Here is an 18,664-nt window from a genome sequence, read left to right as displayed (position 1 = left end):
TTTGTCATGCAAAAACACTCAGAATGTTTGGTGATCCAGTTATTTTTAAGAATAATAAAATAGCATTTCTAAAAAGTAAAAACAAATGTTACACAGGATAATATTTCAAAAGTAACATCAGTGTGATAAAAGAAAATTAGAAATTATATTGTGACTAGGCCAGGATAAGAGAAGAATGGAAGATGTGTTGTGATTGGCACAATCTATATGAGGGCTGAAAGAACGATCGATCAAGGTGATATTGTTACTCCTTGAAATACGTTATAGTTTAAATGCTTTAGACAATGGAAACTTTTCTCAAAGCAATTCTTTATACAACGGTATGCATAAAAAGTACTCTTTTGCCCAGTAGGTTTTTTTCCCCCAATTCTCAAAGCAAACTCAATTCATAACTAGGCTACATACCTCTAGTGTCCATTTGTATAATTATGCACAAAGAATATCTAAACTTCAGGATCTTTGATTACACAGGATCTTTACTAAAGGATTTTAAATAACATATTTTTGCACAACGTTATTTTATACTATATATGGTAAATATATTTCTTGCAATCAAATGGAAATATTGTATTAGAGACAAGTCAATTTAATAATAGGAAAGATTTAATGAGCAACTCATAGCTACTAATCCAATTGCAACTGGAGCTTTCTGAAATGTCGGTTACTAATGTTGCAGAGAAATTCTGGTTCTTCTAAATGAAAAGGATGTTTAGAGGCCTCCATGTAGGTCAGGTGTTCTACATCATGCATCTTGAGGAGCACTGACTATAACACAGATTCTACAAGTGGGTCAAGAGCAATACATGTTTACATTTGAATTGCCAGTCACTGGTATCTTAAAAGTAACTCAAAGTAACAAATCTGGGTTTCATTTCCAGGAATTACATTATGGTTCTCCATATATTTTAAGTTCTGAATTAGTTTTATTTTAAAGTAGGGAAAACAACAAGAAGAAATAACAAAAGTTAACTCTCAACTCTTATGGAAAAGTCCTTTTGTGTTTAATAGGCAATTATGTACATCCAATAGGTTCCTCTTACCCCACCCCTCCTTTAGCCATTGTATATAACTTAGAAGAGCCAGTTCAACTCCTGGACCACCTTATAAAACATGGACAAAAGAACCTTTACTTAAGCATATTGTGGGTTCATGCCATTTTATCTTCAAACTGCTGCACTTACAGTCTCAATAGCTCAAAGCACTTAAGCATAAGTATTAAGAATGCCTTTAAGTGCTTTGCCGAATCAGGGCCTATGTCAATATTAATTGCTGTCCATCTGTAACTGTGATATGTAAAGGGTGAAATCCTGGCCGTTCTGGAGTCATGAACAAAACTCTCATTGACTTCAGTGGCAGCCAAGATTTTACCCACATCTGGAGATGAATAGAGAGAATTTAACTGTACAATTTTGTCCTTCTGTATTCATTTGAAACTTATTTTATATCTAATAGTTTGAAATAAATAATTCATTATCATTGAAAATCCAGTGGTTTTTGGTGCTATGTATAATTTTTTCCTGATCGGTTTGAAAGCAATATTCATATTAACATCCCAACACCTCTGTTTTACAAATAGACACATAGGGATAGAGGCACCAAGGGGACCTTCTCTCAGCATTGCAATATCTCACCCTTGGGCATCTTGCTGCCTCATGGAATCTGCGGCCCTGTGGTACTTGCCCAAACTCTCTATACAATGCATTAGGAAAGTTAGGTGCCTAAGAAAGGGACCCACATAAGTCAGCAAAGTGAGCAGACAGCCACATAAGATAGCCAGTAGGAATTGATGAGAAGAGGAGCAAGGGCTAAATCCCTCCTTCACATCAGGTAGAGGGAGGATTTGAACCTGGATGAGTGCTTCAGTCGCAAGGATATAAGAGGGCAGCCATCAATATCCTTTTGTGTTGGGTTAAGCATGTTTGGCATGCCTATTGGATCAGGCACCACAGCTAGATACACAGGGTAGTGTCGACTTTGAGGATCCTGCTGTGGCTTATTCGCAAGCTAGGTTATCAGGCCTCAGAAATTAGACTGCTGTGCACATGCCCATCAGCAGAAATTTAGGCACCTAGGAGACTAGGGCTATGTCTACACTGCCGCGGGAAGCTGACTTTATTTAATTCGACTTTCAGCAGGCGATTTTTAGAAATCGCAGCAGAGTGTACACACTACGATATTTGCGCTGGTCTCTTGCATTCACACTGACCAGCCTTAATTCGAATTAGAAAGCAGTGGAATGTGGGTAGCTATCCCACAGTGCAACTAGCCACAGTGGCTGTTGGAACGAGTGTCTTCGTCCCAGGAAAAGTGTTTTTGTGCCCTTTTTTTACCCCCTGTGATCGCCATTGCTGCAGAGACATGGAGCCAGCTCAACTCTGCACTATAATTGTGAGCATGACAAATACATCGCGGCTTATCATTGATTATTTTCTAAATAGAGCAAGAAGCTGAAGCAGAGACAACACTGATGCCACTGAGGCTGCCCTGCTAGAAGACATTGATCAGAAAAATTCCTGGTTGCTGCAGGCTGTAACAAGTCATCTGCAGTCAGTGGAGGGCAGTTTCTGGTGCAGGGAAACAAGCACAGACCAGTGGGATTGCATTGTTATGCAGCTGCGGGATGATGATCAGTGGCTGCAAAACTTTCGTATGCAAAAGGCAACTTTCCTGGAACTGTGCTCGGAACTGGCACCATCACTGAAGTGTGTGAACACTTGCTTGAGACAAGCTATGATGTGGAGAAGAGAGTCGCCATTGCTCTCTGGAAGCTGGTAACCCCCGACTGTTACTGCTTGGTGAAGGAGAGCACGTACTGGACAATCTCCTCTGAGACCTTTTGGGGGTGGGGGAGTGGGAGGGCGGCAAAGCCCTCGTTTGAGGAACATTATGGAGGGGCTGCAGCCGGACTCTGTCCTGCCTCCCTTGATCTGCTTCCCTCGATCTGCTAGCAATGCTCCTCCTAATGCATCCCAATATGCTATTACCCTTCTTGGCAGCCAGGGCACACTACTGACTCATATCCATCTTCTTATCCACTGTAACCCCCCAGGTCCTTTTCTGCAGAACTGCTGCCTAGCTCGTCGGTCCACAGTCTGACGCTGTGCATGGGATTCTTCCGTCCTATGTAGAGGACTCTGCTCTTGTCCTTGTTGAACCTCATCAGATTTCTTTTGGCCCAATCCTCCAATTTGTCTAGGTCCCTCTGTATCCTATGCCTACCTTCCAGGGTATCTACCACTCCCCCTAGCTTAGTGTCATCTGCAAACTTGCTGAGAGTGCAATCTTGAGGTGGCACTTAGATCCCTAAATCCCTTTGTGAAGCTAGCCCATAGTATAAGATACATGAAGAAGTTGTTAAAAGACATTAAAACCAAAAATCTATTTACCCATGTCATTTTAACATGAACTGACAGAGTGTGCCATAATGAATCCAAGGAGTTCTGTTGTGTCAAAAATTCATGGACTTAAGCCCAGATTTTAAAATGTATTCAGGTGTTCCTGCATTCAGTTTTGCAATGCCTAACTGATTTAGGAGACTAAAATCTCATTTTCCAAAGTGATTTAGGCACTTAGAAACCTAAATTGAATAGACTGTTGTTGGAATTTAGGCTCTTAAATGCACAGATCATTTTTGAAAATGAGATTGTCTCCTAAATTAGTTAGGTGTTGCAATGCTAATCACTGCAATGACCAAAGTACTTTTAAAAAATCAGGGCCTTAATTGATATGTCCAAAAGAAGGTGTTCCCAACTCTGGTATTCTCTGAGTTCCTTAAATGCCATGATAACTGACATGAAGATGCCTAGAAGAACTATTTTGGAGGAGTAGATTCTTTATGCCATTGTTTGATTTTCCGTACTAAAATTCCCCCTTCTTAGCCGCCAAAGCAAGAAAATCCCGTTACTGCAACATGTGCTTACTTCTGACAAAACGCACCATCAACGTATTGGAGCTCTAGTTTAAATTGTAGCTGGTGAAATCTTGGAATAAATTCACACTTATTTCCAGTCTAGCTGCTGTATATTATCTTTCTATTACAAATCGGTACACATTCATTTTGCAAAACTCTGAGCAAGTTGCAGAAAGAAAATAAGCTAAAGGCAAGATGAATTTAGTAGGAAAAACATTGTTTTATATAAAACACTATAAATGCTTCAACCATAGCTGTGTCCTAAATCTGAATGAAACACCCTAATTACAAAGAAGTACTGTTTGTTAAGTGTAGGCTATTTCTGAAAGAACATAGTCATATTACCAACTGCAGCTGTTCAGAGAAGAATATAAAATGCTGAAATAACAGTAATTTCAAAAAAAGAAATCTGTTTGCAATAAGAATGTTGAACTGATGCCACCTAGATGCATTGATTTTGTCCAAGGGAGGAACTGATATTCATCCAACATATTTCTGGTTGCCCTTACATTTTGCAGTTACTAGGAGAACTTGGCCAGGAGGCCCCACATATGAATATAACACGTAAACAAGTTTGACTTGTGTAATAATTTAGTTTAACATGGTTAGAGATGTGATGATCAGCATTCCTTATCCATTGGCTTTTTGACTTTCATTTTCTGAACTCCATTATCTTGATACCAAGTCTGTCATTAATGAATTATGACTTTTGAAAATTATGGGCTCATTTGTTGGTTGATTTTCAAAATGACTGTTTTTATCACCTTCATGAATTCTAATTTGTGGAGTAGGCTAATTACACATAAAGACTTGAATCTCAAGTACCCAAATGTTATATTTGAACAGCATTCATGCCTGATTTACTTCAAAATAGTAGTTTTTTTCCCTCGAAAACCATAGTCTTTAGCATTAAATATTATTAATGATAGCCATTCTGAGGCTGTTTTTTGCACTACTGGAACAATAGGGTGAGTTATAGGGCTTAAATATGTTACACTTATATTAGCATCTATATTATATGTGTAGTGGGGTGGCAAGGTTCTTCTGTTGATCCTCCCTGACTGCAGCTTTTAGAAGCCTGCAGGGAGATGCTGAATAATTTCTGCAGACTCATTGTGACAGGCTTTAAGCATGGAAGCTGGATAGAAGGGAGATGAAGGTGGCTCTTTGGAAGCCAGGATCTGGAACAGAATGGTATTTATAGGAAAACCCTAGGAACAGCCAATTAAGGGGCAAAGTTTAAGCTGAAGTTGGTTTTCATTGTTGTCTGAATTGCCAATCCCAAACCCCAAGAAGTGGTCGTTTGAACTAAATAATGGGCTTGTTTCTCCATTCCCTTTGCTCTGCTCTGGTGATACAAAGGAACCAAACCTAGCTACTCCCTACAGGATTATCCTCCACATTCCATCAGCCTGGGAGTTGAATTAAGGCAAGCCTCTCTGATTCCTGCAGAATTAAATTATGCAGACTGTTCGTCCATACCCCAAGGTCTCTTGCAGAAGGCTAACATTTCTCTGCTCACTTGAGCTATTTGCTGTCTTTTATGAGGACCAGATGATATTCCAGCTACCACCAGATCCTTGGCCTACCAACATCAGCTTGGAGGCAGCTGATTAGTCACAGGTGGGTTTGGACCCAACTCCCCTCAAAGGGCCAGTCATCCTGGAGAGTTCCTCAAGAAGAAGAATACTGACACACTCAGCCCTGTCTTATGTAGACTGCTACTTCCTATCACTATTTTCCAGCCCAGGGATGGACAAAACAAATAAGAGATCAGCTCCTAAGGGATCTGTACTGCCATGAGGTTGGAACAGGGAGTGTTTAAGTAATAGTGCTGAGTTACTGGGCCTCTGTGTGAATGTACCAGCTCTTGGTGATTTAAGACGTCCATCTCCCTGACCCACAAATCCTTCTCTTTACTACATAATAAAGTGGGAAATTCATGACCTTGTTAATCTGGAATTTTTCACCTATTTGGATAAGGTATTTTTTTTTAACCTGGGATGTGCCTCCATACCTTTCCCCTCGTCCACAGAATCTGATTTGGCTCAGTGTTTGGCTCTAACATGATACAAAGTATGGCTAGGAATCCATTTTTGTAATCACATTTCCAATTAATGGAAGAATAAATGTGCCATAATGTCATATTTCTAAAGCATTTTTGAAGCAAATCACTTCAGAAATATGGCATTACAAAGTGATTTCACAGGGGAAACTTAAGAGACAAGACTCTATCTCTTTAGTAATTAAATAACTTGTCCTTTTTCCATTGTAAAATGTATATAAATGTCGTTTCAGATATCTGTGACTCATTGATAAAAGGCGATTTCCTGTTTTATTACGGAAATCCCTCCCTCCAGGGAATATAAAATTGATCTTAAAAATGTTATTTACCTAACCCATACTAAAGAGTACTTTAGTGGTGACACTTTTCCTTTCTCATTATCACAGGATCTCCCATTTGACATTCTGCAAGAAGTGCTAAAAGTCATTATAGTTTAGAACATTCAGCTATGGACTAAACCAATCAATTGCTGCTGCACTTGCATCTGAGAAGCACAAGATAAAAGAAACAAGTCAAAATCTGAAGTTATTTCTCTTGCCATGAAGACTCAGTGGACAACAGTAGCCTAACTTTGAACCCAGGACAAGCTGTCTATTTAAAGGTTTGTTTTCCATTTTGAATGTTCTTTTTGTGTCTCATATACTGTATTATCATATTTTCTCACTGACGTATTTGGGTAACCTCTGTTTCAATTATGTCAAGCCATGTGCTACATATTGTAGTAAGTCCTGTTAAATTAAAACATTTTATGAACACAATTATATCATGCATGATAATTGGCCCTGATGCAGGAAAGCCAACATTTAAGAATATGCTTCACTTTAAGCATTCATTGTACGCTGTCCTGAACCAGGGCTATTATTGCAAAAGAGTTTTGGCAGCACACCACATCCATTGTTTAAGCCACAAAAATTCTAGTGAAAATTGTATTACAACAAAATTAATAGCTGTTGGATTTGATGGGTGTTCATATGTGTTTTTCTTTTTCTTTCTTTCTTTCTTTGTTTCTTTCTTTCTTTCTGCAGTTATGATGTGCCACATCTTGACATTACATATTCAGCAGAACTCCCATTTATCCTCCATCAGAAGTTCTCCTTTAAAATGGATAGTACAATCTATTTTAAGAATTTTTTTTTTTAAAGTAAGATAGAGGATATTAGGAAAATATGTTAGAAAGAGTGGAACAACATGACAAGTAAAGCCTGTTTGTTCCATTTTAAAATTCAGTTTATTTCTTATTTGATTGCTCCTCATTCTCTGTTATCTGATTAAATCTTATTTTGATGAGTAACTGTTTGAACTGTTTGATCAGCACTGCCTACCGGGATGGAGCCAGACAACATGTTCAGACTCCTACAGTGGCAGGGTCACCACAGAGCAAGGGTTGGCACTCCTTAGATTCTCATCCACTTTCCATCCCTAGAATAGGTGGGGGATCCAGGCGCTGGATTGTGAATCACATTCTGGTTCTTGGTATGTTCCTGTGGCTGCACAGTAATTCGCCATCTCTTGCTCAGGACTTGGGGCAAAGTAACAAAAGAGCCCATAATGATGAACTATTTCACAGATGATCAAAGCATTTGTGTTGCATCCCATTTTCATGTCAGAAATAGGTTGGGGTCAAGGGCAGAACTTGGAAGAATATCCCCACTCTTTGTTTCTGTAGTCTGGCCCTATCTACACTTCAAAGCTATCTTCCTCACATTAACCTGTCAAAAGAAATGCTGTTTGTTTTCACTCACACTGTTGGAAATGTTTCCATTTCTTTTCCTTATTGCTGGCAATGCTTTTTCTCAGTATAGAATAGTGCATAGGTCAGATTTTGTTTCTCTTCTCCCCAAATGGCCGAAATTTTTTTTTTTACTTACCTGATATAAGTGACAAAATAGAATTTTCTCATCACTGCTAGTTATTTCAGCACCTGAGAGGTAGCTAGAATCCATTAGGACAGCACCATAGGATTTCCCTACAGATATTGCAGCTAAAATCTATTTGCAAAAAATACACAGTCAGTGTCAGTTATGTATAAATATTCTGGACTAGATTTTATAGCATTCCTTACAACAATCACACTGCATGGCTGGTCAGTTGCCAAATCTGGACACTTCTTTTGACCCATTTTGTTAGTAAATGGAAACTGTTTTGCTCTCTGACCATGGTGGATGATGACATCATTTCTTCACCATCACCACTCCTCAAACTTAATTAACCTAACCCAATATATATACCTAAATTCTCATATTGCCCCCATTTTCATGCTATCAGAAGGAAACATCCAATCATTGCATGAGCATCAACAATTTCATTTCAAGATGCAGTACATACAATTGAATCAGTTGTCACAGGCACTTTTTAAATCAACAATACCTGTAATGCTGTGTGGATAAATATCAATGATTTTTTAAAATGTATATTTAATGTAAAGCAGGTGTTTTAAAATGTAAATTCAATACATTTTTATTTCTAAAAATAAACATTTAAAATTAAATTTTAAATCATGACAATCTATGTCAAGGCCTTAATTTACTAAAATCTATTAAAATCACTTAAGTTAAACAATAATATCTAAGGAGTGCATGCTTGCTGCTGAGATTTGAAAGAACTGGTGGAAGTCACTGGCTAAATACCTGGAACCAGCGTTTGCTGAAGTGCTAAACCAGATTTTGACAACAGTAGCCACTTCTGCAGATGTGGAGAGAATATTTTTCTTCATTTCAGTTTATTCCAGTCACTCAGTTCAAGTCAGTGACTAGTTCATTCAAAGTTGAGAAATGGAGTGGGAGTTGAAAAAAGCAGGAAAGCTTGTTTTCCCTTTTCAAATCTATGAATGAAAATGAGGTCTGAGAGGATGATATCTATTAGTTCTACAATCTTGAAAAACATAATGATCCAAACAATCAGTTCAAATCTTTAACTCCAGATGGTACTTCCTTTGTTTTAATAAATCAGTTAGTTTTAAATGCAAAACATGTTTTAATAAAAATTACTTTTTACAAAGTATCCAGCACATTTAAGGTGGTTTTATTTAAGTAACAAAAAATATTTGAAAAGTGCACTTTGAGCTGAATTCCATGTTTCGTCCAAAATTGGGGTTGATACAAGTCATGAGTAAAACACTAATCATCAGTAAATAAGAAATGCACCATATGCCATTTTCAAATGCAATAAAAAAGAAAAAAATTGAAATTCTAAATAAATTTATGTTAAACTATATAATTGATTAAATGTGTACAGAGACTCTACCTTCTGGCTAACAAGAAAAGTACCAAATTTACTGTCAAGCCTATATTTAGTTGCAAATCAGCAAGTTCAATGCTTACCAACTAATGAGAATCAGCCTTTCTTTAGGAAAATAAGTAAAAAGTCTAAATGCAAAAGAAGCTTTAAATCAGTTCTTTAAATCAAGGTTTCCTGCTTTCTGATTTAAATCATGATGAAAATCAGTGATTTAAATTATTTTGATTTAAATCAGTTAATCGTGCTTAAACGCAAAATGTAAGCAAAGTTGTTTTGAACACACTGAAACAAATTCTACCTAGGACAGACTATACACACATGCCTGCTAAGCTGCTGCTGGAAAACGAAGGACAGCTACGATTTCTCTGTGTCAATACTGGCTGTCTTCCAGACTGAGAAGAAGGACACCCTTCCTTAACTGAGCCATAGAAAGGTACTCTGTGACGCAGTACACAGGAGTGTATATGAATGTTCTGGAACATACTGATGATGCTTATCTTTCTACAGATTATTTGTGTTTCTGTCAAGGATAAACTGTGTGGAAGGTACGTACATGAGCCCAGTGTGGAGTACATTAGCTGTATTTTTTTATCTAAGCCGGTGTTGGGAGCAAAGGGTAGCCAGTGTTGGGAGCCAGATTTGGGTTTTGAGCATGGTAATGATATGATATAGATTCATATAGTAAAGGCAGAAGGAATAGCCTCTCTGACTGCTTCTGAAAGACAAAACGGGTAAAATATTGATTAGAGAAGCTTGTTTGTACTGTGCAGAGATCAAAGGGGCAAAACGTAGTCCATAACATTCACCGGTTTTAATTATGAACTCCAATTAAATGGTGCAGAATAATCTGCACCATTCCAGCTGGCAGCAGTGAAGGGAGAGAGAACAGCAGTTAGCGACATTAATCAAGGTTTGAAGTAGACAGGTTCAAGTTTAAAAAAAAAAAAAGATGAGTTGGGGACAGGCCTTTGAATAGCATTCCAAAAATATTCCTTACAACATGAGTAAGATGAGCACAGCTGTTTACAGTAACCCTTTGATTGTTGACATTTTCTGGATTTACAATCAGATAACCAGCATACAGAGTACACATATAGCAAATATCACTTACTATCTTATTTTCTGCTAGTTACCCATGCCATCAATCACAAGAGAGAGATGGTGCAATCCTGGCTAGCTAAAAACATCTCGCTGTTGCAAGACACCAGATGGCTGGCTTGGGAGGAGCAGGAAATTAATTGTCATGCCATTACATTTTTAAGAAGCACAACATAATCTTTATTCATTCAATCTACTGCAATCATACAACAGACTGTGAAAAACACTAACATTATCAATAGATGATACTATTTACTATACAATACTGTGCATAACATGTACATTAGTATATTTTGATCAAAATACACAGACTAGAGAAATATTTCAACCTTGGTAATAGGAAAGAATGATCAACATATAACAGGCTGCATACAGCAAAGCTGTAGACATGTTGGTCCCAGGATATTAGAGAGACAAGTTGGGTAAGGTAACATTTTATATTGGACTAACTTCTGTTTGTGAGAGAGACAGAAGTTGGTCCAAGAAAAGATGTTACCTCACCCACTTTGTCTATATAATATGCTGGGAATTTTTATATAACTTGAGAGTACGTCACCATTATATAATGGACATGACTTTCTGTTGCCTTGCACTTTGGTCAAGCATTTCTACCAGTGAAAAGTTCTACTGTTCTGATTTGGTGGCATTTTATATAACTTTGCACTGTTATAAATGTCTGCCAAGGTACAGGGCAACAGAAACCCAGCCTCAGAGAGTTACTTCTCTGATTCACAAAGGATTATCTCATAAAGGTTTTGATGTAAGCACAAAAAAATCAGTTACTTTTAGAAAGCATTATTTCACACCATTAGCCAAATTACCCAATAGGTAACTCTATTGGCATCAGTGGAGTTTTGGCATCAGAGAACCAGATCCATGACTGTCAAATAATCAGTATGACAAGTGCTGCATTTTTATAAGTAGTATCACATCTTGGAAAGCTAGTGATGCTTTTGGCCTGTGTTTTAGACAACAACTGACATTCATTCTAATCATTTTAAAATGAGGTCACGTTTTTAGTATAATACATACACTTGACAGGATTGTTGACAGGGAAATCAAATGTACTGATTTGCAGGAGGCTGATCAACTTGCTTTTCCTTGTACTGATTTAATTAGCTGTGTGTATGTGTGTGTGTGTATATATATATATATATATATATATATATATATATATATATATATATATATATATATATATATATATATATATATATATATATATATATATATATATATATATATATATATATATATATATATATATATATATATATATATGTGTATATATATATATATATATATATATATATATATATATATATTGCTTCACTTCATCGTATTTCAGTAAGGCTCTTGGAAAGGTTATCCATGTAGCACAGTGTGCTAAACATGTGAGTGCAATTCTCTAATACGTTTCTAGGCAAAACTTCCATTAAAGTTAAAAGACAGCAGTCTGGGTCCTTGGATGGGATTTTATCGTTCTCTCTTTCTTACCCTGCTTCATATGTTTGAATACAATCAGATACTGAGTTCAGTGGGACTACTCTAAGCCCTGGTCTACGCTTACCTGGAGATTCGGTGGCAGTCGACGGGACTTATGCAAATTAAGCAGAGTAGCTTGCGTAACTCCCATCGACTGCTGTGCTTCCCTTCTGCACGCCATCTTCACTGCACTGCGTCCCGTCAACGCAGCGTTACACTACTTGAGGAGGTCGTTTTACTCAGTCGACTTCCTGATCGATTGAGCCGGGTCTACACTGACCGCTCAGTCGATCCAGAAAGATTGATCTGGCGGCGGTGACTTTGCTGCCACCAGTATAGATATACCCTTCGTTGTAAAATTCCACACCTGTGGAAGGGCTTGTCTCCACCGCATTGTAGGTTTGAACTATAACTCCAGTTTTGCTCCTAACCCTCACCCTGTCCACACACACAAAAATCTCTAGCTTGAATTCAATGGTACTTTAAACTCAGACTGGCTAACCAGTCACAGGGGATGCATTGAAACTTGAGAGCTGCTGACACTTGAGCTAATAATGCAGTGGGAGTGCAGCAACTCCAGTTCATCTCTTTCTAATCCAATCACTCTGAAAATCCAATCACTCTGTGCTGCTAATCAAATTACTCTGAGTAGCTCCGCGGTAGTGTGTCAGTGTGTGGTCACTCTCACTCAATTAAAGCGTGGCTTACACTTGAAAGTTTTATATCAGCATAGCTATGTCAATCAGGGGAATGAAAAAACACTTGCCTAACCAATGTAGTTATGCCAACATAAACCTCAGTGTAGACACAGCTATGTTGACAGAACAGTGCTTCCATCGACATCAATCTCATCTACACTTAAAAGTTAGGTCAACATAGCTACATCGGATGGGGTGAAAAACAAATATTCCTTGAGCCCCCTTTTCCACCCTTACCACCTCCTCACCTGGAACACATAGCTATTGTGGACCGATGGACGTATGGGGTTACGCTGCTAATCTAGCCTCTGGGGTGTAGACATACCACTAGACTAGCTCAAATGGAGTAACTTGAATTAACTGTTGCAGTGAAGACAAGCCTTTAGTTTATGTGAGATTGGGGTCTTTGTCCAAGATTTTCAAAAGGAACCCATGTACCTCAATTTTGGGTGCATGACACAGAGATCTTAGAGGCCTAATTTTTAGAAAGCTCTGAGCACCCACCCCCTGGAAGTCAGTTCCATTAAACTATCTCAAGCTAGTAACTCAAAAACTGGGAACCCAAAATAATTCTTGAAAATCTTTACTTTCTATGTTGCTTCTTGAGGTGTTCTTTATTCCTTTAATAGTCTTTTCAGTTGTGTATACAATATGAACCTTTTGTTTATTTGCTTGTTTGTATTTTGTTTGGTTGGTTTTTGTTTGTTTGATTGGTCGGTTTTTTTAATGTGGCTTCACAACATGAATCACCAGTAGTTTAAGGGATGTTGACATACTTTATATATAAAATATATATATACTTTTTATCAAAACTTCATTTGTCACATCTTTGAAAACAAATGATGATCTCATGAAATAAAAACAATGCAGATTATTCAAAATACATTCCTACAGATTATCTGGATTGATAGTAAAAAATATACTTTTATTATTCTGCTAGAATCCTTTGAAAAGATAAGATTGTGTAGTCAGAATTCCATACTTTTTCTGCCCTGGATAAGTAATAGGCACAAAAAATTATAGTAAAATGGTTTATGGAATAAAAAAGTGATATTAGGATGTTTTAAATCTCAATGTTCATGTTCTTCTGCTAGCAGACCATTTAAAACAGGTAAACATGTATACAGTATGACCAGGAAACACTTTATTGTTCCTTTTTTCCCCCTGCTTCTTTATTGGGAGAGTAAGTGGGTTCATTAAGCCCTGTCAGTGTAACTATACATATTTAAATACTGTTATATATTACGTTTTGTTAGTTACCTTGAAAAAAAAAAAGAAATCACTAGTGCTAAAATGTGGCAGCAGAAGCTGGGTATAACTGAATTTGTACTTCTACCAGGGAGAGGTGGGGAAAAAGCATTCTGAATGATTGAAACCAATAGACCATTTCTGTTGAAACTAAAGATCTCAGGGTCAATGGAGCATTACCTTTAACATCTGGCTATGTCATAGATTTATACAGTAAAATAAATAATACTAAGCCCTTGGGGAAATTCGCAGGCCATTAAGGTGGAAACTTGAATCCAGAAAAATATGGAAGTTCAGTTGTATGAAATTTCTATTTCTAGCTCCAAAGATTCACATTATGCTTAAACTCCTTCTCTTGACATCCTTAAGTGTTAAAAAATTTTTCATAAATATTGGAGGTTGAAATCTTTATTATTGTAGAATTTGTGGGAGGGAAAACATTTAATAATGTATTTTCATATTACAAATGCTAACTGGCTCCTGGAACAATGGCCATAAAATATTACCCAATGTAAAAGATTCAGGTCCTGACATGGAGGTGAATTCCTGAACCTGAGAGCAACATGCACAACTGAAGGAACTGCTTTTACCTCAGGGCAGTTTTTTATTACAACTCTTGTTCCTGGAGCCAGCTGATATGTGTTTGATTAAACTTGAGGGATATTTCCCCTTTCCTCCAATTCTTTCTCTTCTTCACTTCTTTCCCTCCATGCCTACCCTCCGAGTGGAAAAATTTCAAGTTTTCTCCCTGTCAGAACAGTTTTTTTTAAGAGCTTGGGGCCTTGCTTTGCCTTAGGTAGTAATTAAGCCTTGCTTTGCCTTAGGTAGTAATTTCCTTTGTTCTGGGAGCCTGGCTGAAGTGTCCACCACCAGAAACAGTACTGAGTAGAGGCCTCTATTCGCTATCTCTTCAGAGTGTTCTGAGGCCACATTGTTTGGAAATTTTCAGATGGAAATATCTATAAGTATCTAAAAGACATTACGGTTATTAACACTAAGAAAATAGAAATCTTTGTGCATTAACAAATATATCCACAACATGCAACTTTCTTTGAAACAGCAGCTAGGGACAGGTCACGTGATGTGCCACCCTTGCTTAAAATTAGATATTTTGCTGAGAACAGGAAATCTTGAGAGAGAGAGAGAGAGAGAGAAATTGATTGATTGATTGATTTTCTTGGAACATTTACAATAAAAAGAGTTTGAAAAGTCACTGTGCAACCTTTATTGCCAATTTATGTAGTTTCTTCTCACATTATTTACAAAGCATGGGCACTTACGAGCAAGAAAACTAATAGTGAATGACACTGTACCTTTTACATAAGAGATATATACATAGAAGAAATTCAGTAGGGTCAGTTTCTTGGCCTTACTGAGGGCCTTTTGTAGTACAGTGGTGTTAATTTAACCAGCAACCAAAAATTCCCCTTGTGGAATTCTTAGGATGAGACTCTTGTAGACTCATCCCTTCTTTCCTGGCGCTGGGCACTTTTTCTCTACAATGTCAACAAATCAAACTTGAATTTTTAGCCAAACCATTTTATAAACATGATGAACAAACAAAATGTTAGGATTTTACCCTGATGGAATCTTTTTAAATATACCACCATACCTTTAACACAGGGTACAAGAATAATTTTTTCAGGCCCAGTACAAACTTCTAACACGGGCCCCCCTCCCACACACACATCCTGATCCCTCATGCCATACATACAACTTCATGAGCCATGTAAAATTTTGTCCTCATGGTAATAGGGGTTGCAGCCTGGGCTGGGCCCCCCAGGGCCTCTGGGCCCCGATGAAGTGTACCCTTTTCCTCCCCATCCCCCATGTGGGGACCCTGCTTTAACACTCCTGTTACAATATTTTTTCCAAAATATCTCAGAAAAAATCTTCCCTTAGTTGGCGTAAAGCATGTGAAACTTCTGTTGAGGGAAGCTGGAAATTGAAAATAGGGCTATATACCTATAATTTTAACTATGGAGCAGCTGCCCCTGCTCCATAGTATAGCTGATGTTTGCTATATAAATGAGTATGTTCATAAAGTATATTTTATTTTGCACCTAATTTAATTAGGTTATTCTGTTCATTGTGTACTTTATTTTGTAAGCCACATAGAATTCTGTGACTCTGTATAGTTGCCTTAAATGAAAAGATACAAAATGGATATAATTTTTGTATGAAATTGAGATAATCCAACATCCCCAGTTATCAGAATGAAATTCACATTTATCAGTAAGTTTTTCTTCACTGAGTTGCTGGTTTGAAATGGGCCCAGTTTGATAGTAATGGAAAGTTATTGCCATATGATATCTGTTCTGCCACCTCTGTACAGTTGCTTCAATCTAGTTAGTTTCACAAATAAACATCACAACAGTGCTACTTCTCTTGGCAGTCGCAGCAGAGAGAATAAGAGCCTTATCCAACCTTGTTTTTTAAAATAAAAATTAGGGGAAGTTTTTCTGTGTGTTTTAATTGAGTGGAACTGGGTTCTATGACCAGCTTTTCAAAATAGCTCAGGGCCAGATTTTCAAATACTCAGTACCCATAACTGGGCCCAGATCTTAAAAAGAGCTCAGCACCTGTCATCCCATTGTCACACTTATGGTCAGATTTTGAAAAGAATTCGACATCCATCGTTCTGAGTGCTAATGGAAATCTGTCTCCGCTTTTGAAACAGTTTAACACATACTCATTCAGTGTGGCACCCTGTCCCCCTCTAGTGGTGACTTGGCCACATACAGAGTTTGATGAGCCTGCCATAGATAGCACTGGTTAACTGAGCTGGGTTTTCTGTAGAACTAATTCAGATCAGTTGCTGGTGAAGTGAACTGCTAATACCAGTGCTGTATCTCCTATGGGGATAGAGTACTTCAGTCTCTGGGGTGTCATATGGGACCTTTCATTAGCACCCAATTCACTTTACAAATAATAAAGTGTGTGTGTGGAAGGAAGCTTTTCCATCACTTACTTTTGGAACTGAATCAAAAGGAAAATATAAATGGCAAGCGTAGGAAATAGCATAGTAAGTCAGCATTTTGCATGGCTAGTAAGGAAGCATTTCTCCTGGTACAATATTACAGTAATGGAATGCTGCAACTTGTTTGACACATTTTTCCGCCATAGCAACATCTTTGAAAAACTCTACTGCAATTCACTATTCTTCTTTACTTTCAGTTTCTTCCTTGCCAGGAAACACATGCCAAGTCTTTTATGAGATCACCATTCTGATATAATAAACAGTTATTTGTTAAACAATATGGTCACCTGCTCAAGGATTAGAAGCATATGGTAACTGTGTGATTTCAATAAATAAAGTCAGCTGCCCTGTCTTAGCAACAGAATTCTTAGTTTGATGCTTACATGGGGCTTTTCATTAAATTCATTAATCTTCAATAATGTCTGTGCAAAGGAGACAGATAATCCTTAATGAAAAGGTCTTTTCTTAGGATCAACTGGACTAAAAGTATTGAGTTTGCATTAAAAAAGAAAGTGTCTGTTTTGAATCACTGTTATCTCTTGAGAAGGCTGATTTGATTTGATTTTCTTTACCAAGCTAAACTTCACCTTTGCTTGGCCTCTCTTTCAAATTTACATAAGCCACTAGCATAGCTCCCCCTTCATAAGATCTGCACAACTCAGCTTGCTGAAATGTGCACATGAATAGGAGCATTACTAGAATCAAATTGAAGGTAGGCCTAACGTCAGTCTGAGATGTACATGAGTGACTCAGGTGGAAAGTGTTATACTTTTGAAATCTACACTACGATCTAACAGGCAGCAGATATTCCCATTGGGCTAATTCACTTGAAAGAATTTACTGTATATGACTTTTATTCTATACTCCCCTGACATAGTCTTGTACAACAGCTCTTCACATTAGTGGCATATTAATACTTACTTCTTATCAATATACGTTGGTTAGATAGCGTGTCTAATTTAAAACCCTATTAGCCTACCAGACTGGGCTAACACATACAAACAGGTCCATTAACATACTTGTGATAGTACTTCACATGATCAAAATGGAAACATCATCTAGTTATCTAAATAACTTGCTATTTATTAGCGCTCATATTTCCTCCCAGCAGCATGTAAGCATGGCAGTTACAACTGCCTGATCAAATGATGATTAGGACAATAATTCCTGTCAGTAAAATTCAGCTTGACACTCACCATAATAAATCCATTAAAACTTCTCTAGAGAGTTGCCGGTGAATATAAATTTCAAAATTGGTCTTTCAATTATTTTGGATATGATCCTGCTTCTCACTACAGTCAATGGCAAAGGTCCCTTTGACTTCAACAAGCACAGAATTTAGTCCTATCAGGACCACACAAGTGCTCTGATTAGCTGTAACTAATCCAAAATATTTAGTTTTATCGGATTTAAGAAAAAGTGATACATTAAGGAGGAAGTGGACATGTGTTACGTGTTACTATCTATGAAGCTGCAAGAGCTTCCACTGAGCGCTGTTTAATATAATTGTTTTCAGAATTTATTTTGGGATTTTTTTTCAACCTTATAAACTGCTTGGCCAGCTAAACAAATATTGATTCAGCAGCTTCCAACAGAATCAGCTCATAAATGCCATAAAATCTTAGTCTAATTTTCACCTTTATTTCATGCAAACAGATATGGTGAACCAAATAAGAATGCCTAAATGGAAGTCTAAATCACTATCTTGACTACCCACCATCTGAAGTGTGGAGTCCAGCTCTGAAAGCAGTAGTTTTGATAAGCAAGGCTGCATATAAAATTTCTTAGGTTTAGATTGAGGTGAAGCTCAGGTGGATCTATCAACACCATGAATTTCATATTGGTTCAACACAAAAACCATAAATAGACTCAAATTCTGTGGGCTCAGTTACTGTCAAAATGTTTATGAATCTTAGCATACATTTTTTAAACTCCAGTTTTTA

General features: G+C 37.4%; 1 long non-coding RNA gene across 4 annotated transcripts in view; it reads left to right on the top strand.

Moving 5' to 3' along the window:
• The window catches only part of LOC137147761 (uncharacterized), a 162,624-nt gene extending 155,358 nt beyond the window's left edge, over positions 1 to 7,266 (top strand). For all 4 annotated transcript variants that reach the window (XR_010918328.1, XR_010918327.1, XR_010918329.1 and 1 more), the window contains 2 exons: positions 6,362 to 6,576; positions 7,001 to 7,266. This is a non-coding gene — a long non-coding RNA (uncharacterized lncRNA). The remainder of the gene's footprint in view (positions 1 to 6,361; positions 6,577 to 7,000) is intronic.
• Positions 7,267 to 18,664: the final 11,398 nt, after the last annotated feature.

The sequence above is a fragment of the Emydura macquarii genome, unplaced genomic scaffold, assembly GCF_026122565.2.
Source record: "Emydura macquarii macquarii isolate MOO-44397 ecotype Brisbane River unplaced genomic scaffold, CSIRO-AGI_Emac_v2 contig_561, whole genome shotgun sequence".
NCBI lineage: Eukaryota > Metazoa > Chordata > Testudines > Chelidae > Emydura > Emydura macquarii.
This window is presented reverse-complemented; position numbering and strand designations above follow the sequence as displayed.